Source organism: Simochromis diagramma, unplaced genomic scaffold (genome assembly GCF_900408965.1).
Source record: "Simochromis diagramma unplaced genomic scaffold, fSimDia1.1 OVJJ01000304.1, whole genome shotgun sequence".
In the NCBI taxonomy this organism is placed as follows: Eukaryota; Metazoa; Chordata; class Actinopteri; order Cichliformes; family Cichlidae; genus Simochromis; species Simochromis diagramma.
The window spans coordinates 19,775,074-19,798,325 of NW_024387030.1; the positions used below are offsets into that span (position 1 = coordinate 19,775,074).

Sequence of the window (23,252 nt, forward strand, 5' to 3'; positions counted from 1 at the left end):
ACACACACACACACACACACACACACACACACACACATTAAGCCCCTTTTATCTCTCACTCCATGTAAATATACTTTCTATCTATTTCCCTATGTATTTATAATTGTAATGCATTTCTTGAAATAACTTTTAATATATAAAAATCTATGTAAGACTTTTTCTTTTTCTTATTAAATTTCATAATTTATTTATTTATTTATACTTTATTTATCCCCAAAGTTGGGAAATGTTTATGTTACAGAGCTTTTGCTTTGTGAGAAACCTGTGTAACATAGAATTTGGTGTTAGGGAATGTGCTGCACTGTGCTGGCTTCCCTCATCTTCCTCTGCACTTCCAGGATTGTCCAGTGGGGGGCGTTGAGGACTTCCTGTGCTCCCTATGTGTCCTCTGGCATCAGAGAAAAAAAAGAAAAGAGAGAGAGAGCAGCTGCTTCTCACAACCCAGCCTTTGCGCTGTCATCCTCCCCCCTCCTTTCTCTTCTCCCTCAGGAAGGGGAGCACCACACCCTGTCAGCCAATCAGAACTCAGCTCCACCCTCTCCATCACATCATCTCAGTTTCCAAGGTAACAGGGCGACCCCTCTCTCTCTCTCTCTCACTCCCTCTCTGTTTCCAAACTGAAAGGTGCCGCATCATCATCATCATCCCTCCCATCCGTCCTTTCACCCCACCGTCCCATACTGAGCTGGTGGCTAGTTTAGCTTTAGCCTCTCCTGTGTTAGCATCATCTCTGTCTCTCTCTCGCTCGCTCTCTTTCTGCAGTGGGATTGCCACAACATCAACGGCACCTCCCTTCTCCTCACTCTGCATCCTCTAACGGAAAAGCAGAGAAGAAAGAAATGAGATGGACTAAAGGATGAACAGAGATGTGGTATGTACTGCTAAACCTGCTCTCTGTTGCTCTGAGTACCCTTTCTTCTGTTTTGACTACATGAAAGGGTGTGTGTGTGTGTGTGTGTGTCACTGTAATCCTTCCTGGAATGCTGATTTAATAAGTTGTGTGACGCTCTCGCACCCAAACTGATGCAAATGAAAGAAAGAGAGAGAAAAGGAAATGGATAGAGGGAGACAGAAGCAGAGGGAGGTGACTCCCAATCTCTGCCTCTCTCTCTCTATCTTAGCTTTTGTTATGGAGGCCTGTTCTGCAGAAGCTCGCTCTGCCTGCTGCATACAGAAAGAGGGCAACACCTCTCCTTTCTGTTCCCAGTCTGCTCCCCTGCTTCTCTTACTGCTCTATTTCACCTCATATCAAAATCTGGTTTGCTACCTTGGCAGTTTTAGGACCTGGTGCCTGCTTTTGATGTTTTTGAACACTCAGAATGTTTTTAGGTTCTTAAAGCAAAATGGGGCTCGAACAAAGTTCTCATTCACTTCCACTTAACCCAGTCTAATAAACAAATGTAAGCATAGTCGGGTTTCCTGTCTCTTGTTTGGTCTGTCTCCCTGTGCTGTGTTTGAAAATGAAGAGTTCATTATTCACGTGTTTGATCACTATAGTTTGCACAGTATCTCATTGCAAGACAGCAAAGTGCTGTGCATACAAAAGGCTTTAATTCCTGCAACAGAAATGTAACATTGTCCTTTTCAGGGGAAGAATACAGGACAGTTTTTTTTTTTGCTGAAAGGAGCATAATGTAAGCACATTTTTAGTACTGACAGTTTCTCAAAGTGATGGAAGTACAGTGCTTTAAAAAAAGTGTTTGTCTCCTTCCTGATGACGGATCAAAAAAACTTCAGACAACCTTTAGTTTTAAAATGTTGATTTTATTTATTAAGGGAAAAAGTAATTGCTCCCTTTGTTAAATCAAGGGATGGATTAAGTGTGATTAACCACATTTGTTTTGGAAAGCTGAGGTTAATCTCAGTAGCCACACCCAGGCCTGATTACTGCCATACCTGTTTAATAAAAAAATCCCGTAAATAGAAATTTTCTGAAAAAGAGAAGGAGGCTAAATTATCTCATAAAGCATCATTCCACGATCTAAAGAAACTCAACAGCAGATTAGAAACAAAGTCACTGACACCTGTCAGTCTGGAAAGGGTTACAGAGAACCCAGCGAGAGCCATTATTCACAAATGGAGACCTTTTTCTAAGAGCGTCTCAACATATCACCGAGGAGGTCATAGAAGAATCCAGAACAACATCTAAAGAACTGCAGACCTCACTTGTCTTAGTTATGGTCAGCAGTCATGATCCAACAGGAAAAACGATACTGAGCCAAATGATGTCCACTGCCGACCAAAGCCAACACAGTCTCAAAGGCTGGTCCCACATTTGCCAAAAACATCTTGATGATCCCCAAGACTTTTGGAAAATATTGACGAGAAAAGAAAAGTTGAACTGTTTGGAAAGTTCGAGTCCCGTTACATCTGGCTTATAACTTATAAAGCATTTCATCAAAAGAAGATCATACTAACAGTCAGGCATGGTGGTGCTAGTGTGATAGTGTGAGGCTGCTTTGCTTCTTCACGACCTGGTTAATGTGTCGTAATTCAGGGAATCATCAATCTTCTCACTAAAACATCAAGTCCTTACTACATGCTTAGAAGCCCAAGGACACTTGGTTTATGTAGCAGCACACTGAGCTGAAACACTCAAGCAAGGCCTCGTCTGAATGGCTCAAAGTGTAATGTTTTGGAGTGGCTTCATCAAAATCTAGACTTAAATCTGGTTGAGATGCAGATAGGTGATAGGTGTGCATTGCTTTTTTCCCCTTAATAAATTCACTCATGATTTAAAATATGCTCTTTGCATTTATCCAATTTATCTTTGTCTATTATTACGTTTATTTTTCATCCTATGAAACGTTTAAGTGTTACAAATATGCAATAAATAAGAAACCAGGAAGGACGAAAATACTTTTTTACAGCATAGTTTTATAGAAATTGTTGGATGCAAAACAAAAAGTGTGCATTTCTTCTTTTTCTTTCTTATGCTATCAGTTTAACTTGATAGGAGGGACATATCTTCACATTATCCAAATATATAGTGTTTATTTGGAGCATTTATTCGGCATTAGTTACAGCACAGGGTGAATTCCAGTCCTGTGCTTAGAGTTTAGATTTCAAACATTATTTTCCATGTATTCAGATTTTATTGTGGATTCTCTGATGAACGGGGTTCAGATAGATATCCCATATTGGTCTATATTCTGACAAAGAGTGTTGTTCTTTTCCATTTTTCCTCACATCAGTTCAGTTATGCTTAATTGCGTCTGCTATTTTGTCGTTTTTCAACTGTGTTTAAGTCGTTGTAGTTGTAGATGCAGACCGTAGACCGTACGATTTCCCTGTATGCCCGTCATTAGCATTGTTTCCTATTGGTTAGCTGTATAGTGTTCGTGGTCAGTACAATCCAGATCACTGCCTTTGTTTTCCACTCCACAGGATATGATGTAACTATCTCTTGAGCTGTAAAACTGGACTGAGAGAGAGAAACAGAGATGCACAGAAGCATAGACATCAGAAGAAAGGTGATGGAGGGTGAAGTGGGTGTAGGTCGCTCTTGTTAAAGATGGTTTATAGGATTAACTCCAGGCTTAAACAAAGAAGAGAGGGAAGAGAAGAAATATGACTCCTTTGCTTTCTTAAGGACTAATCCTGAACTAGCTTTAATCTTATGGGGTGATGATGACACTCAGAAACAGTAACCTTAAGAGTTTATGTTGGTCACATAGTGACTTAGAGCTGGGTAGAAAGCAAAAGTCTCATTATCATGTTAAACTGGCCTCTAATAATACGTTTAAACCCGATAATGTCTTTTTACTACAGGTCAGATTAAGTACTGGGACTTAATTTAAATGAAAACAAATGAATATCACTAGTAGATGCAAAGAAAGAGGACAGTTTTATCTTGGTGCAGTGAGGTTTTCAGCCTCTGTGTGACTTTGATAATAGCAGTAAGACTCTGAATGTCACTGGAGACATGTTTTATTTTTCACAAACAGCATTAGGCACATTAGAAATACACTGTAGACCAGGTTTGCTTTACCAGTGTTGATAACCAAGATGGATGGAACTGGATTCCTCATTTGGCACATATTGAATTTGCAGAAATATTCTATGCAAAAGAAAGCACTTATAGGAACAGATAGAATCGCTGTTTGCACAGTTTTGCTCTGTTTGCTTTGAAGTGCTGCACTTTAGATATATAATGCAAGAATATCAGAGTATTGAGACTGCAACGAAGGATGTTTTTTTCTAAAAGCAGGTGCTTACCAGGATAATTGACTAAAAATACAGACTTGGAGCGGTCCAAGGAGTCATCTTTGTCTGTGAACTAATGAACACATACGCAATCAACGCAGTAAAATATAACATTGCACAACAATAATGCATAAAAACATTGATAATTCAAAGTGTTTCATTTGTGCTTCATATAAAAAGATTAAGAGGTTGTTACTTTACTGTTGTAGCACATCTCTAGCATTGCACCAATCCTGAAAAACGGTAGTTAAAAATGAAGTAGTTATCGTCACCATCTGGTCTGCTTCTTTCTCCTGGAGGTCGGCTGCTGCTGTTTCAGACAGCATCAGCTACTCTGATGAAAGCACCTCCCCCATGTTGACTTAGAAACTTGACCGGGTGTTATTTCAGCCAATTAAATAGCATGAAGGCTTGGCTTTGGACACACTAGGAAGCCTGCCGCTCTGTGTCTTACTGTGCTGGTTACGACAGGATGATTGGCATTAATGCAGGAGACTCACTCCACACATCTTTGTTAGCACCAGCTCTCAGACTCCAGACATCAAACTGCAAAGTGTGAGAGCTTTTGCTGCTGTAGACACGTGGAAATGCAGCTGAAAGTCTGCATGATGTGATTTGTTCTGTTGCTGTCTTGAGTATATATTAGATATATATATGTGTACTTGTTTTCTAAGATGGCCATTTTCCTGTTACTTGCCGCTAAACCTGCTCCCGTTACCTTCAACACCTGGCCTCCTGCCTGCAGTTTTTCTATGGTAACACAGTCACAGTGTAGAGGTGGCTAATGAGTGGATCTTTCACCACAGAGGACCAGACTCTCCCGGGGTCACCTTTAATTAGCCAGCAGCCATCGCCTTGACCTGAATTGATTTTTGGTAAAGTTCATTTTCAAGGCATTTAACAAAACAAATCTGGACAAAGCTTTAGGGATAACATGCACAAACCTTTATAGAAGCAGTCTGCGCGTAAAGATAACTTTTCTGCATGAATGTCTGTTCAGATTTTTCTTGGTTAGTCATGTACAAGGTTTCAAAGACAAATAAAGGTGCTTAAATAATGTCATAAAGCATTTTCTTTTTAACCAACTTCATGAACCATTTTTGCAGTTTCGCCCCATTTTATCGATCAGGAATGTTTGGTTCATCTGTAGCTTTTGTGTGCCTCGCACTAATCCTGTAATAATGATGTCGTTATCACGTTGCTATGAGGATAACAGATCTGTTGCAGAAATCCTTAACGTCTGTCAAAAGACAGCTCTTTATGACTGGCTCTGTCTGATTTATGTGAAATGCTGTTTATGATGGGTTTGTGGTGTGACACTGATTATATGTGAGCATCTATTCTTGAGCAAATGGTCTTATTTACTGTATTTTGGAGCAGTTGGCACAAGACTTTATGACCATTATTACCTTATTATGAACGATCTTTACAGACGGGTTGTGTTAGCAGGTGTGCTGCAGTTTACAGCTGCTAAGACATGTCAGAAACCAGGAGTCATTCTTTAATTGCTGATGTGGTGAACTGCATGCTGGTTGGTTTGTCAGCTCCCTTTCCTCGCAGTTTCTCTCTGCAGAGCTGATGCACTACAGCCCCAGCAGGGAGAGAACAGTAAAGATAGAGGCTGGTGAGCTGCTGGCATTACGATGATCGAGCAGGAATCCTTTTTCACTGCACTGTAATAGTTTAGTCAGATGGTCATTCCTACATGTTTTTTGCTTTGTCCTTAGGAGCACTATAGTGCTTCCTTAAAAGTGGCTCTAAGAAGGACGCTTAAACCATTCAAGCTGTGATATGGTAATAAAGCTTTATAAAAGCTCAAAGAGAAAGAGAGAGACCAGAAGGTCTCCCTGCCCTTCTTTATAACACAATAGTGCTGTGTGTGTGTCTGTGGCACACACCACCCCCACATGTTTAACTAGAACAAACCAGCTATAGTGCATGTGTGTCTGAGGTTGGAGTGGCTATCACATGATCTGGGTTAGGGTTAAGGTTTATTCTGCTTCTGTTTCCACAAAAGCAGAATGTAGGAACACTTGAATGTTGGATGTTAGCTCTGTGCTCATATGCACCACAGGTGAAGCAGTTCAAATGTATTAATTTCAAGTGCTGTTGGTTCTGAATATAAGATGAACCCATTTATTGTACAATACCCAATTGTTTTTGAGAAAAAAATACAAATTTCCTGGAGATCAGAAATGTATGCTGAAAAAAAAAGCACTGTGCTACCAACACTTCCCACTTACAAAAGCTGCTCAACCTTCGAAACCCATGAAGCTCCTGATAAACAGTTTTTGTGCTGATGTTAATGTCAGGGGAGGAGCATTACTTCATTTATCCTCTGCCTTTTTGTGGCGTTCCAAAGACATGTTGCAGAAAGGCTGTATAATGCAGTGTTAACAATCATAGCATGGTTGAAGGGTGTTTCTTCCAATACTTCTTTATGATTATAATTTTTATTTAGGAGCCAATGAATGCATTTGTGGATACAGTGACAAATTGTTATCATTAAGACTGGTTTTCTGAAATTTGGATAAACCCGTACGTGAATTACCAATACAGAATTGTATTTGTAGCACAGAAACCGAAAAAGAAGGGCCTCATATAGAATGAGTTTCACCTTTTTCATTTCGCTATAAAACATCCTTACAGATGTTGAATTTATAACTTGATGTTATGTGCTCTGTACCAGAAGAGGAACTGTGGTAAATACCTGGGTATGAGGAAGTTAGGAGTGGCAGAGAAGTACCAACAACGGTGGTACTATGAGGACAGTGAGACATTGGTGAGGTGTTTGAAGTTGGGTGGTGGGATTGCATTAAGGATCTGCTCTGAGCCCTTTGTTTGCAGTCCTGATGCACAGGTTGGCAGATGAGGTCAGGCGGGAGTCTCCATGGTCTATGATGTTTGCACATAACATTGTTGTAGTGAGTGTGAGAGTACTGAGCAGATGGAAGTGAGGTTTGAGAGGTGGAGGTATGCTCTGGAGAAAAGAGGAATGAAAGTCAGTGAAAACAGGACAGAATGGATATAGTGTAGAAGGACATGGAGAGGGTTGGCGTGACAGTAGGGGATAATAGGGATAAGGTAAGAGGTTGCTGTGGCAACCCCTCCAAGGGGGGTCCAAATCACACGATGGATCTAAGATGACCTAGCAGCAACCTTCAGCCTCACTTAGTCTCTGTTTCAAATTCTGTTGAAAGTGCTTCTACTGTAAATAACACAGAAGCTTTTCGGATATTTTATAATGATACTGTCAAATTATTATAAGCAAAAATGGTCTGAATCACATTTAGCGTCATATTCTCTGCTTCTGCTTCTGCTTGTAAGTCAAGCCACTGCTGTTGGGAGGGAACCAGTCGAATATCCTTTTAACCAAAATCTCCTCAACAAAATAATCATCTTTAATAAGACAATGTCCTTTGATTTGACCTCCCTCTTTTTCTCTGCCTGCCTTTTTACTTTGGATCAGCTCGGCCAGTTTGTAGAGAAAGCCGACTCACAGTGAAACTGTTATCAGCTCCTGCAGAGAGACGTGGAACATTTATTATCCGTGAATGTATCAGATGATTGGAAGTGTTCTTCACATTGTGTGTGAGGGTCTGATTCCTGTGTGCGTGTGTGTGTGCGTGTGTGTGTGTGTGTGTAATATTATCCATAATTACTGGAGGAAAAAAAACATGGCTTGTGCCACTAATGCTTCTGTCCAGTCCCAGAAGGAAGCTGAACTGGAAAGCAAAGGGGGGAATGTATTATAATGTAATGTACAGTTAAACCAGTTCTGTGGAATTAATTTAATAAGACTTAATTACTTAATTGCATGAAGTGTGGCCTTTATAAAATATGTGGAGTGTCTTGATATTAATAGATATTATTCGTTAGTCAGTACATGGTAAACATTTTGTGACGGTGCATTAACTTAAAAATGTTAAGATGATTCTAGCTGTTGAATAGCTGCTAATATTCATAGCTACAGTCCCCGCTGTGAGTGTGATTTCACCTTTTAATGCATAAAGTTTTCAATGTGTTTTCAATTTTTTGTTGTAAGATGAATTTGACTAAAAGCTTTGCACACATTTGGTCTCATGAGACAAAAATCCAGACTTCCACTGGTTTGTTGTCCATGTTGCTTGGCTGGATCATTTCTCTCCGTCTTAATGGTCAGACTTAGTAGTGGCTTAAATGGTCTCCTCCAAATCACTGATGGTGAAATGTGTTGGAATGGGACTCAAATCTGAGCTTAGTTATTTGTTAATTGTGTGTTTTATGATCGGAATTGTTAAATAGAGAAAAAAAAGCACTTTTTATTAATTTGCAAATAAATGATTACAGTTAGGCCTACAAGTATTTGGACAGTGGCCCAATTGTGATAATTTTGTCTCTGTACACCAACACAGCAGGTTTAAATCAAACATTCAAGATGTGATTTCCAGCTTTAATTCAAAGGGTTTAACCAAAGTATTGCATTAACTGTTACAACTGTTTATATGTAAGGAAGCAGATATTGCCTGGTTGTAGATTTATTTAACGTCCCTCTGTCCTCATGAACATAATTTAGAGCAGCAGTTGAACATTTTCAGTATTCAAGGCCAGTATCACTCAATTTCAGTTACTTTTTGGGGATGGCATTTATAGCCTTTAAGTATTCCGTTTAAAATGTGCTGTAATTAATCCTTAGGCCAAACACTCAGAAGGAATGCTAAACTGCACTTTCCTTTTTAACCAGAGCTCGTCCCTCGTGTGTTTGAACCTACACGTACTATAATACTTGACAAAAACGGTTTGATGGTTTCTTCGATTTAGCTTTTGAAATGATACTTTTATGTTTTTAGGGATGTTGTAAATGTTTTGTATCAGTCTTGGTGGTGCAGGGAGGTTTTCTGCTGCTGATGCAGCCTTTCCTGCATTTCTTTGGTCAGAAACACGAGACAGAGAAGGAGGAAAGATTAATGATCAGGGACAGAAGATCTTCTTCCCCTTTCCCCTATTATGCATTATTCATAGGCAGGGCTCGAGTACCTCTGGGACACACACACACACACACACACACACACACACACACACACACACACACACACACACACACACACACACACACACACACGCCCTGTAAATATCTCTGTTGCTGCAGTCTGTCTAGTGGCTGGCTTTTCTTTCCATGTGTCCACCTCTACTCCATTTATTGTAAGTTCTGGTGTCACAGCAGCACACCCTCTTACTGCATTTAACAGAAACACACAATGTTTGGTTTCGTTTGAATGATTTATGACACAGCGTCGGCGGAGAGATGAGTTCACCCTGAATGCTCTGTCTGCGAGTGTACCATGTGGTCTGGGTGGGGCCAATAGATGGAGACCTAGTTATGTCTAAAGGTGATGCAAGGAAGGGTGGATGTTACACACCAGGAGCCAATGTGAATGATAGATTTTGTTCTTCTCAAGAAACTTTACATTCCAAATACCAGAGCAAATGTTAAAAACATATAGTTATAAAAATATGTAATAATGTGCTCTAGCATAGTGTTTTGTGTTTATGGATTTTGTTCAGTAGTTTATTTTCTTTTAAAGCGTTCTCCTTTCTTTAAATTGATTTATCATCTTTACACAAATCAGGGTTCCCCCGGGGAGAAAACAGCTTCAGTTTAGGAACATTTGGGGAACACCTAGTCTGTGATTTCAGCTGATAAAACAGCTACTGCCTTACATAAAAACCATTCCCAGCGTGGCTTTAATCCCAACTTTAATCTCACAAAAGACAGATGAAAGGGATCTCATGTGAGCACTCTCCCGTCAGACTGCAAACTGCTGATTCACAAACAGCTGTGGAACTTTGAATCATGAGACGAGCAGAGGGGATTTTTTACATCCTGAAACATTTGCATTTTGAGAAACTAAGAAGTATTTAGAAACAAGGATTGTGATATGAACACAGGACAGCAGTATAATTCTTTAAAACGAAGCTATAAGTATTATTGGAATTATTTTTATTCTAGTGCCGATACAGTACACGACTAATGGTTTCTGATCTAAAACTAGCGTCTTTTTTTTCATTTCATTCCTTGGAATATGATTAGGCCGATGTCTCTCCAGATCAGTTCATTCTGATGCAACAAGCTATGTTTTAGTTCCTGAGCAGTCTGAGACATTAGCTTTGTGTCAAAGGATGTTTTTCAACCCTAGATGGATGATGTTTGGTCAGTTTTCCAGGATTAGAATCACTACTCAACTTTATTGTCATTACAGATGTATAAATACAGGGTAATGAAATACAGTTTGCATCTAATCAGAAGTGCAGGAGCAGTAAAAGGTGGGAATAGTTATGAACAGATTATGTACAAATAAGTTATGTATACAGATGTTTATATTGCTATACAGAGAGCAAATATATACATGTACTATGGACAAATGTACATATGTACAGATGATCTGTATAGCATACAGATGTTCTATTTTGCTATACAGATGGCCAGATGTGCTACATATATACAGATGTATCAACGTGTGGTAAACAGATCTACAGTGGTTTATGTAGGATGTATAATATACTACTGTGTCTTTGTATTTCTGCCCTGGATGTGCACGTGTGTAAATGGCAGATGGACTGATTCTTATACAGCGCTTTCCTACCCTCCCGGAGTACTCAAAGCGCTCTATACAACATGCCACCTTCACCCAATCGCACAAGATGTATCTTCTATGCTTTTTTAAGTGCTATGTAACTAACCCATTCACACACATTCATACTCTGATGGATGCATCGGAGAGCAACTTGGGGTTAATGTCTTGCCCAAGGATATTTGGCATGCAGACTAGGGGGAGCCAGGGATCAAACTACCAACCTTCCGATCAGTAGATGACCTCCTCTACCCCCTGAGCTACCCCAGGCTGGACATGTGTGATTCACATGTCCAGCCTATATCCGTAAGCAAATGACCTATTTAGTCTATGCTGTCTGATTAGCCTCTAACACATAGCTCTGGAGTTTCTTTAAAATAACCCCTATAATTTTTTTTATATGAACAAACTAACGATATATTTTAGATTGACCGTTTTAGTAAGTAACTTTCAAGAGAGGAGAATTTGGAGAAAGAATGGAGGAGATTTAGAGCAGAAACATGATGAGGAGAATGACATTGCTATTGGAGATCAGCACAAAAAGTAAGGACATCTGTGTTTGGTCGATTATTCTTTTGTTGTAACAGTGCTTCTTGGCAATCTGTTGGAAAGCCTGTTTATTCCCCTTTAAATGGTGCCAGATTTGTAACGAAAATGCATTTGTGGGTTGAGCAGCAGAGTTGAGTGTGTGGGTTGTGCCCATAAAAAATTGCCAAATCTTCTCTGCCAAGGCCGAACAGCTTATTCTGCAATTAAATCTTGTTTGGTGTCGTTTACTTAATTGATCTGAAGGAACAAGAAATACGGGCAATTTAAGAATATATTCATTTAACAAACAGGGACCTCAGTAATGTGGAAGAAGCATACACAGCCACAACGGCCTGGCACCTCCTCCCCATGCTGATCACACATTACTGTGGGATGGCATCCCATTCTTCAACTTGGTCACTCTGGCATGACGTGCACGCCTAAGCTGATACCACAAGTTTCCAGTGGGCTTGAGGTCAGAACTTCAGGCAGGTCTTTTCATCCTCTCCACTCTCAAATTCTGGAGTTATTCTGGAGGTGATAAACCCAGTCTGCGAGGGCGTTGTCATCCTGGAAGACAGACTTCAGTCCCAGACTGTGGAGATATGAGATTGCCTCCGGTTGCAGAATCTCATCTCGATATCTCTCTGCTTTGAGATTGCTGCCGATGACGACAAACCTTGTTTTTCCAGTGAGGGTGATGCTGCACCGCACCATCACACTGCCTCCAACAAAAGCTGTTACACTAGCAGTGCAGCAATGGGCATAGCACGCTGCATGTCTTCTCCACACTTTGACCCTACAGTCCAACTGTAGAAGGCACAATCTGGACTCATTGTTCAACATAACGTTCCTCCACATGTTCAGGCTCCAGTGCACATGTTGCTGACATCGACTGGTCTGAGGGTGAAGGGCAGGCATGGCAGACCTCTTGGCAGCCCTGTGAGACCAAAGATTGGCTGTGTTCAGTCTGTTTCAGATCGCCTGTGTAGAGATGCGTTGGCCATACTGCTCCACAAACCTTCACTAAAAATCTGTGGAAGAGTTGTAATTGCAGATCTCGTTACAGGTGATTAGATCGGTGTTTTTTTTAGTTGTGTGGTATCGTCCTGTCCTCATCATGACGACTATTAGCATCATTTTTGAGTCATTCTCTTTGTACTTCCCCACTCTATCTCCATCATTGCAACTTGCGTTTCTTCCTCTGTGGTCACTGGACTGATGAGGTCATAGTGACTGACATCATGTCTATTCCCGCCTGCTGAGCCCATCCTGAATCACGTTGGATACAGGAAGTGCTTCACTGGGTTTAATGTTACAGAGAAAGACAGAGGAAAGTGTTTGTACTTCATTTCCGAAGAGCTGCGGTATTTTGAGGGTTTTTAAAGCCAAGGAAGTGGGGACCATGAGAAGTCATGAAATTTGATCAGAAATAAATGTAATGTAGAAAATTTGGATGCTCAGGTCATACATGCAAGAGTTTAAACTTGCTTTGTATTAAATAGCTATTTTGGAAAATGGTATTTGGAGTATTTAGAGTATTTATCTTATGTCATGATATAAGATGGAATTAAAAATAATACAATAATGTTTATTTTGATCAGTTTTCTCTAATCAATGCTGTTTTTTCTGAATTACACGTTACTTTGTATTTAGAATGATCACTGTAACACGTAGCGAAAAAGATCTGTGAAGTAAACAACATTTTGGATTATTATTACGGCATGGTAAATAGTTATATTTATATAATAGGTATAGACTGACTTTACATTACAGTGTCATACAGAGACACTGTAAAAATATAAAACCACACATTGCAGAGTGTCTGTAGTGAGATGGGAATTTTTCACCTGATGCAGTGTTATTAGCCAAGCTTCACCAACCTTGTGTGAACAGAGCACCTGTCATTGATATTAATGTTTGAAACCTGAGTGTTGTGAGCATCAATGAGCAGCTGAGCATGAACAGTAACAATAATGTCTGAATAGTAGAGAATACAGCATTCTAGCTCAAAGTCTGAATACTTACATTGTTGGTGTAACTAAAGGAAGTTGGCTTACTGGCACTTCCTTGATTAACACTTAAAAGTTCATTAATCTCTATCTCTCTTTCAAAGCATGTCTTTATCCTGTCTTCCTTCTCTCTCCCCAACCGGTCGCAGCAGATGGCCCCGCCCCTCCCTGAGCCTGGTTCTGTCGGAGGTTTCTTCCTGTTAAAAGGGAGTTTTTCCTTCCCACTGTCGCCAAAGTGCTTGCTCAGAGGGGGTCATATGATTGTTGGGTTTTCTCTGCTCCGTATAAATAAAACTGAATTGATTTGAATTGAAAAGTCTACATACTAGTAGCTACAATTCTTTGTTTATCAGTATCTCCTTTATAACAGGCTAACAAAGCTTCACAAATAACCGGAGTCTCATAATCTGCAGGCAGACATCACAGGTCACAAGTAAATATGTGAGCCCGCTTCCATCAGCGCTCTGCCTTTTTAACATGAGCTGTGTGAACCTGTGGAGTGCCACTCTTAAATTAAAACATCATTTTCCAAACAATGAGAAGTTGGTTTGGTTCATTTGCAAAAACAAGCAACAGCAGTTAAAAAACAGACATATGAGAAAGTCAAAATGAAGTTGCAGTGTCACTCTCAGCCATGTCCTCACCTATCTAGGTCACACTGTATCACCAGCATTAATCGTGTCAGGCAGGTTGAGTTTATCACTGACTGGCTTCTGTTCTGCTGCTCCACTGACATTGTTTCTCTGCTTCACTGCTGCCTCAAATCCTGATCAATATAGAGCCTGAACCATCCCAGCACAACAAACATGATAACCACTGCTGCTGGTTACTGGTCACCCTGTGCGTTCACTCTTTGTGTCTATAATGAAGAAAGGAAATGATTTCACAGTTTTTACATTCTAGCATTACTTTTCTTTTGAGTGAACAAAGTATAGTGAACATCTTCTACTTTTTAATCAATAACTTTAAAAGTGTGTGAAAGTTTTCCCTGTTAATCCACTAAAGTATGAACTTACAGGTAATGAATTTTTACTGTCTTTAGTAAAACGCTCAGTTAAAATGGATTATTGTGGTGCAGTATTGAACTCGCTAGTGTAATCATTCAGTCATTACATATTTGAGCCACTCTTTCCTCATTATTTGCACACATGAGCCAGGTTGATCTTCCTGAAATGTCACGACTGAAATTATATAATTGATTAGTCAGTCAGTGAATTTGTGTAAAACACTTGAAATATGAAGATCTTCTGTTTCTCTTACAGGTGTGTGTGTGGCTACCTTGATCTCTGAAATTTTCTGCTGATAATTCAGTAGATTTGTCATTATTAAGATTATTCAGTAAAGATTGGAGATTTGAAATTGAAACCTGTTTTGCACAATAACTACTTAAATGGATCTTTTTGACATAGAAAATACTAAAAGATGCTTTTACTTTGTTTGCCCTGATAGTTTTGCTACAGAAGTGCTTTATTTAAAAACAAATATTTATATTAAAATCACAGTGAAACATGCAGACAAAATAAACTGGAAGCTGGATGGATATTTTATTCAAAGAAAGGAGAAAATGAATAAAACATTCTATTTGTTCACTGCGTCTGCTGCTGGTTAAAAGGATTTAGAGCTGCAGCTGTGATAAATGGGAGGGCACACACACACACACACACACACACACACACACACACACACACACACACACACACACACACACACAGAGTCCCTGTCCTGTGCCATGCTGTGACAGGCTGAATGATGGGCAGAAAGAGAGAGTGAGAGACAAAGTGTGAGTGGAAGAAAAAGAGAAAAGGGAGAGTTTTTATTTTCTTCAGAGAGACAGAAGGAAGAGTGGAGCAGATGACAGGAAGAGAGTTTGTTGTGACCACATGTCTGACCACATGTTTCATCTTTTGCCTTTTGCATATGAAACAGGATTACTCCATCTGCTTTTAAAGAGAAAGGATTATTACGTCTTTAAATTCAGAGCAGACGGAGAGGTATGATGCAATAGTCTGTGTGTGTCTGTGTGTGTTTTTCCATTTTCAGGCTGGGGTTAGTTATTGCAAATGGTAGTCAACCTGGCAATAAATCTTAAAATTTGACTAAGAATGACTAAGGATCTAATGATCTTTTTTTCTAGAAAAGTTAAACAAGTTTAAATAAGACTTAAGTGACAGATTTACTGTTTCGTTCTTTAAGACACGCCCCCCTTTGTAGCGTTTCTCATGTATTAGCTGCTTGCAGTGGACGGGTTTAAAGTAAAATAAAATATAAGGGACTTATTCACCTCTCTTAGATGCCTTTAACAGCCTATTGATTGATTTCTATGTAAAAGACCTCTTGAATTTGCAGTGAAAGTTCAAATGATGTGACATTAAGCTTGATCATGATCAGGGATATAAAGCTAATTCTACACCGCAGGCTGAAAACAACCCACTTCAATCTCAAGGTGGTCCAGTGAAACGCCCCTTTCTGTCAGTGTAAAGACATTTAATTACACATTTAATACCTGAGATGTCTTAATATAAGAAAAAAAGTGCAATTTCACAATTTTATATAAATAATAAATGTGTAAAATTACAGAAAAAGCTCCAGTAGCTCATTGCCCATTTATAATAATGTTGCTTTTTTTTTTAGCTTTGTCTCTCTCTCTGTCATTTGTTGTCATTATTATATTATTATTATTATTATTGTTGTTGTTGTTGTTGTTGTTCAGTTGTAACTGAACAACTAAGAAGACTTTGCAGTGCTGAAAAATTAAGAAATCAAGGTTGACATAAAACATATGAATAAAAATGTAAATATCGAAATGTTCCCGCTGTTGTTTGCTGATTTTAAATCAGTGTGTTTTTAGAGCACACACTAGGGTGCTCCAAATACTAGACCAAGAAGGACAGCAATTTAGTGTAAAAACACTAAATTGCTGTCCTTCCCCAGCTCTCAGTCTGGACACACCGTCCTCCAGCTCTTGCTGTTTCTCAGAGAGCTGATATTCCTTCTCAGTTGCTCACTTTTCCTCTTCTCACAGTTCATCTAACATCAAACAGCTTCTTTGAGGGCTCTGACGTGTTTCCTGTCTTGGGTGTTAATGGGGGAGCGACACATTTTTATTTTAAACAGTACTCAGTAATTACACATGGTAACAATCAAATACATCATCAATTTATTCTTGATTACAACAGGTTACAGAAGCTTTTTTCAAATTCTGCTTTCTTTCACATCCTGTCAGATTTAGTTCCTTACACACAAAACGACAAAATCTAACACATAAACTTTACAAAAGTGACAACTGTTAATAAATAATTCTTTTCAAAGAAACACTCAATATGCCTTTATTAGTTTCATCCCTCTAAAAGTAAGATAGTCAACCTAATGTACTTTTACAGGTGTAATAAATCAACTTTACGGTCAGTTTGAGGGCCAACTGGCTGCTTTGAATTGTGCTGCGAGGCTTTGAAGAGGATTTAATTTACCCCACTGTGTAAATTGGGTGCAATTAATAAACTAGCAAATCATACTGATTTATATATAATGACAAATATCAGGAATTCTACATACATCTTAACATGAAAAAAAAAATATATATCTGTTTACATCCAAGCTGTCCTTTACTTTTTTTGCTTTAATATGTTGGGGAATATGAATTTCTTTCCACGCTTACTTTTTTCTTCATTGCACACTGAAGTTGCTGCAGGTCTCAAATCCCAACCTCCTGCATTTCCAAGAACGTTACTACTCACGGAAGCCTGAGCAGGCTGGCGCGGGAATAATGGATTTGCGAGTGGTGGTGGGAAGACTTTGTTGTCAAGCATATGACTGAGTTCTCGAGCTTGACTCTCTGGCAGTGCAAGACTCATTGGCCTCCTGGTCTGAGCTACCCTGTGGTTATCGTAGTAAGCGGGTGCCTGTAGATAGCTGGGACGGCATGGCTCAGGTTTAAAAGTAGAGAAAATCATATCTTTCATTCTGTTGAGGATGGCAAAAGAGAGGTTGCTCAGGTGTTTATCGGTGTCTGTCAGAGCTTCTGGGGTTAGTTCTTCAACACCTGGGAGGGAATGCTGGACTCTTTGAGCTGCAGCGCTGTAGTTCCGCAGGAAGGAGATATTTTCTGCTTCTAGCGCCTCGTCTGTTTCTCTGATTGTCTACGAAAGAGTTGCAATCTCTCTGCTCAGAACATTTGTCTTCCTCTTCAGCATTCGACTCTTACGCTGCTTTTCGTCTCTCAGACTACAAATTCTTGCTCTCTCTTCTTTTTGGAGAAATTCATGAAGTATCGAGAACACATCCTTAATCTGCCTCTCTGTGTCTCGAGCCTGAACTTCAATATTTTCAGCTGTTTGGTCAAAGTCTTCCTTAACGGTGTTTAAGAGCTCACTTTTCTCTTGTAAAGGCTTGAGGAGTTTCCGGAGTCCCTCTTTGTAATCCTGAGCAACTTCATTGATGGGCTTGAATCTGTGGTTCTTGTGAGTTTCTGAGTGCAAGCACACAACACACACTGGTTCAAGATTGTCCACACAGAAGAGTGTCAGATTTTCCTTGTGCAGTTTGCAGTGAAATCTTCGAGTTCTCTCCAGTAAATAGGTCTCACAAAGATTCTTTAGAGCCAAGTTTTGTGGTGGATCGCTTGTAAGAATGTTGTCCTGCAAATTGGACATGTAGCAGAGGTCTCTGTCCACCATCTCTGAAGACACGCTCTACAGAAACTGTGGCTGCACCACAGGATTACAGGATCTTGAAAGATTTCAAGGCAGATTGGACATTTGAGATTGGCCTCAGGCTGAGATTCCATTTTCTTCTTGCCTCAAACCTCTCAGTCACGTTTCTGCTCCCGAGTCAAGCTTCTGAAAACAGGCCTAAAATACATCCAATACCTCCAAGTAAACAGTAGCAGTTCTCCAAACACCAAAAGCTCCAGATAAGAAACTCTGAGTAGGGAAAAAATAAAGCACAAGGAATCTCTGGACAGACAGTTCAGTTCCTCCTTTTAAAGTGTCTTTAAAACGTCTTTTCTAAATCTTCTGTAGTCATCAGATGGCCACAGTTGGAGTGCTCCACTATTAGCTTATTACTGCTGCATCCTCTGGCATGTGCCGTCAAATGAAAAGATACTTTCGTTTTTTTGCCTCAGCTGATTCCAGTAAAAGGTTGGCATTGCATAATTCACTCCATAACACGCTCACAACTGATCACAGATAATCGGCTCCTATGTCACATTTACATGACCTGCGCTTTATTTGCGCTTGTGTGCTTATGTGCTTCATCTGTATATAGTTAACAATCCGGTTGTTCAGTCTGACGTCACTAGCCGTGTCTGGACCTAAACTCCGCTGCAGGTCCATATATCAAACGATCACTATGGCATTACTGAGAGTTGAAAAACTGTCTAAAGTCTTTCATCTTTAATAAAATGATCAGCGTTCTGCTCTACCAGGTGTAACAATTGAGTTTAACATCCAGGCATCCATGAAAACGGAATTTATGACATTTAATGGAGTTAGAAGTTAGCAGGAAGTTAGCTCGCTAGCTTCTATCTAAATACAATATAGCATGTCCTGACTGCGGGGTTTTGGAAACAAATTAAAACGTACAGCTCTGTTATCACTTCCAACATAAATGAAGACAGAAAACTAAAAAGCAGTGACATTTGTAGGGTTACTGAAGTTGGGCTAGCTGGTATATAATGATGTGCTACGTGACCGCTAGCGACACAGCTATGTTAGCATAATATAAACAAGATAACTTTTTTTCCACTCGATAAAAGTTAACGTGAGTGTTCTCGGTGGTCAGGAACAAATGTAATCGCATGGCAGGATGCTGTAAAAGGACCAAACTTCAGCCAGGAGAACAACTGAGATAATCCATCCACAATACGAGGTTAGTCATTCATATACTGCTGCATGGGCTGGGCTGTAGCTACATCCTAAGGTTTTAAAAACTGAGCTTAAATAAATGATTAGCGGTAATAAAAGCCGAGGGAGGTCAACAGTGATCACTGACTGTTTTAGGAGCTTTTTGAGATCAAATAGAAGAAAATACATAACATTAAACATGTTAACAACACAAAAGCCATATTAAACGCAGATAGGGTTGCCAACTCCCTGAAAAATAAATAAGGGACACCTCGTGGCCAGGGCCGGGCGACCCAGTTGTCTTCACCCTTCCCAGTGTGGTGAATTTTCTAGCTCTTTTTTTGTGTGTGAAATTATTTTTTTAACCATTTGACTTGAATTTGATTTAAGTAGATGTGTATTCTTTGTGATATGAACACATGTGAAACAAATGATCATTTAGCCATTTATTTTTAGCTCAAAATGACAACATTAACACAATAAAACAGGTCTCCTTCTTAAACAGAAGCCTGTCATGCTTAACTTTTGAGAATATAAGTAAATCTTTCTTTAACTCTGTCCTGCTTAACTTAAAATAATAGAAAACAATAGAAAGAAAAACATTCTTGTAACAGTGCACATTTAGTGCATTTAGTACAATTGGCTTCAGTTGAGGTATTATTTCAGCTTTTCTAATGCTAATCAGCTGCTCCTGTTTGTAAACCCGCTTGTTCCCATGATTACGCATCTTAACTCATCATCATTATTCATCTATGTAATACTTTTATGTATTAGTCATCTATTTGTTGTAATCATCTATCCTTGCAGTTGTTTATTACACAAAATAAATTATATTACCACACTTCTGGCCACATAGCGCTGATATTCACTGCACATGCCCATATTAACTTTTTCCAGCCAGGTGTTTTCCTTTTCCCATTTTTCCCTTTCTCTGAGGGGAACAAACATTGCTGCTCTAATGCTGGGCTTACACTGTGCGGTTTTAGGCCCATTTTGAGCCGATTTTTGAGTGATCGGACTGATTTTGGCCTTCATCGTGCATCGTGTAGTATACGTGGGGTAACGAGAAGTGATTAACACCTCACGACCAGCTCCCGATCATCAATCGCTCGTGAGGGTCTCACCACAGCCGCTCACACTGCTCGCGCGCAAACACGTAAACGTTGGTGTAAAAGATGGAGCAGCACGGCTGTGCAGCGTGTGATCTGGACACAAGCGATGGAGGCACACAACCGTGAAAATAGTTGGATTTACATTGCTGCTCAGTCACAGCTGCCCGATCAATGTTTTTCATTAGCAATTTAGCAAAGTTGATGGTGGTGGTGTGTGTGTCTGTGTGAGTGTAAGACGGAGAGAGAGAGCGCGACAGATTTTCTGTTATAACCTTCATTTTATGGAGGCACAGTGTGAGCACTCAGGTCGCATTAGAGCATCGGGCGGTATAGTGTGAGACCTGCATCGTGACCTACCAACTTCTAACCCCTGCGAGTCAATCGTGCAGTTTGAGCAGGAGCTGAATAACGTGACTGAAAAAATCGCACAGTGTTTGCCCAGCTTTAGGTTTACTGTCGTCCGAGACTTGCACCGCAGTGTCGGCGTTTGTTTCCCTGTTGGCCATGCTTCTTGTTGTGGTCATCTGTTGTCTTCCGGTATTTTCTCCGTAAGCGACCTTTCCTCGACCAATGAGATGAGCGGTAATCTGAATTGTCATACTCGTAAGTGTGCTGTCAGCTCATTGGTCACAAAGCAGGAGAGGGGCTGGGAATTATGTTTTCAAACAAAGCATTAATTCCATTAAAAGTTATAGACTACTTTTGATTCTCACTGTATTACGGGACAAAGTGCGTCCCTTATTAGCTCAATACGGGACGTGTACTTTTGTTTCGAAATACGGGACGATTCCGTTTTTTAAGGGACGGTTGGCAACCCTAAACGCAGACTACTTTAGGCCCGGAAGTAGGATTCGTCGTGTCATCACTGAACAACCGGATATGAAGCTAACGGCTAGTTTTCTGTAATTTGCACTGCTTTCTCTTTCTTTTTCTTTTATTATCAACCCTACAAAGTATGAAGGAAATTCACCCTGGAGCCAAAGCAGAGCAGTAACAGTAACCAGCTTCCTGCATGTTAGATGACGTGTGCGCTGGAGCTGAACAGGACATATTTTTCAGCAATCAATTGAAAATGACAGCTGGATTAGTAGTAGCCATTTCTTATCTTTTATCAGGTATCTAACTACAGCCAAGGACACAAATGTAGTTGTTGATATGATATAGTCACTGCTAAGTTTAGCAGTGTTTCATGTGATCACCTTAAAACTCGTCTGCTTTTTAGTCACTTACAGTAAAGCAGAGAGAATTCAGGAATAACAACATTCCCTCCGTCTTTTCAAAATGAGCTCCTACTGTTGGAGGGATTATTTTCATTCCTATTAACCAAAACCAAGTTTAGCACTAACCGACATAGCCAGAGTCACTCTAAAGCAGTGGCCTGTGGGGACTTTTACAGAAAGGCAACCCTTAAAAGCTCCACTAATTATTAATTTAACAAGATAAACTGGAGCAGATTAAAATGTGCCTTTTTCACTGCACGTCTGCACTCTACATGGACATCTTCACCTTTCTGCACTCCTTCCTGGCTGAATAATTGTGAGATATTACTACTACTATAGTTACATAAATGTCTGCTATATTACAAATATCTTATAAAAAATTATTTACTATTAACTGACAATGACAAGAGGCGGAGGAAATTATCAAACCATTTCATTAGGAAAAGAGTAACAAAACACCTCAGTACAAATAAAACTGTATTATTGGAAAATGATTGTGCATAAAAAACTAAAATAACTATTCTGTAGAAAAATGACCCCTTTAGTGTTAAATGGTTTGATATAACTCCTGCAAATGTTTAAGATTGAGCTCATTTTAAATAATTATATGTTTCATGTCTAGTATCGTATTCTATAAATCGCTTGCAGTGGCTGTCCTGTGTCCTGTGTTCTTTTCGATGTTTAAGAGTCGGGGATCTACTCTGTCTCTGTTGAATGACTGAGCTTCTCACCCTGTGAAGAAAGCTCATATCTGTGATCTCACTGATTTGTTCTCTACTCAGAGCTTGTGACCATGCAGTAGATGACGGTAAGGAATGGCAATGTCATAATTTCACTTTTAAGCTCGACTCTCTCTTCACCACAACAGACTGGTATAGCATCCGCATCACTGCAGCCATGGCACCATTCCAGAGTGGTGGTGTTCCCGTCCCAATAGGCAGTCTCAACATTCATGGATTGGACTCTCAGCGTCTTTGCCATTGAACGCCACCTCACACACATCACATCCAACCTCTATGGCACCTCCTGCGAGCGATGAGTGCGCATGAGGGTCCATGTGATCTTTTCAGGCGGTGACTTGCTGAGCCACATATAATTTTATGTCATTAAATGACAATAAATAGCCAAATTGTTGGCTGTGTCTTATAAAAGACCTCACACTGGATCTTTAGTTCCAAGTTTTCAGGTGGATTATACACAGAAGATCCTTCCTTATTGACAGGGCACAAAGATTTAATGGCAGTCGAGATTGTCCTCTGACTACTAAGACATTTTCTAGACAGTGGAACAGCTGCACACCTGGGAGAAAGTTTGAAGTATTAGGACTACTCAGTCTTGTCCAGCCCACTGGTTCATCAGGAAAGTTTTCTGTAAGTTCCCTTCAGTTCAAATAAATTCAGTTTTATTTATACAGCACTAAATCACAACAGCAGCCGCTTCAAGGCACTTTATATTGTAAGGTAGACCCTACAACAGGGGTGACCAACTCCACACCTCGAGATTTAATTCACAGCTGATTTAAATGACTAAATTACCTCCTCAACATTGCTTGAAGTTCTCCAGAGGCCTGCTGATGAACTAATCATTTGATTCAGGTGTGTTGACCCAGGGTGTTATCTAAAACCTGCAGGACACTGGCTCTTGAGGCCTGGAGTTGCCCACCAATGCCCTACAATAATACATACAATCCTTAATGTTTTCGTATTCCAGTGTTGTCACT

The 23,252-nt window shown here is 39.9% G+C and overlaps 1 protein-coding gene across 2 annotated transcripts in view; it reads left to right on the plus strand.

Moving 5' to 3' along the window:
• The first annotated feature begins 371 nt into the window (after positions 1-371).
• akap6 (A kinase (PRKA) anchor protein 6) overlaps positions 372-23,252 on the plus strand; it is a 213,107-nt gene continuing 190,226 nt past the window's right edge. The window contains exons 1-2 of one of the 2 annotated variants that reach the window (XM_040042907.1): positions 372-565; positions 763-871. The gene's annotated coding sequence lies outside the window, so the exon portion shown is untranslated. Of the gene's footprint in view, positions 566-762; positions 872-13,623; positions 15,349-23,252 lie in introns of those variants that run through there. The other variant, XM_040042909.1, reaches the window with a different exon arrangement.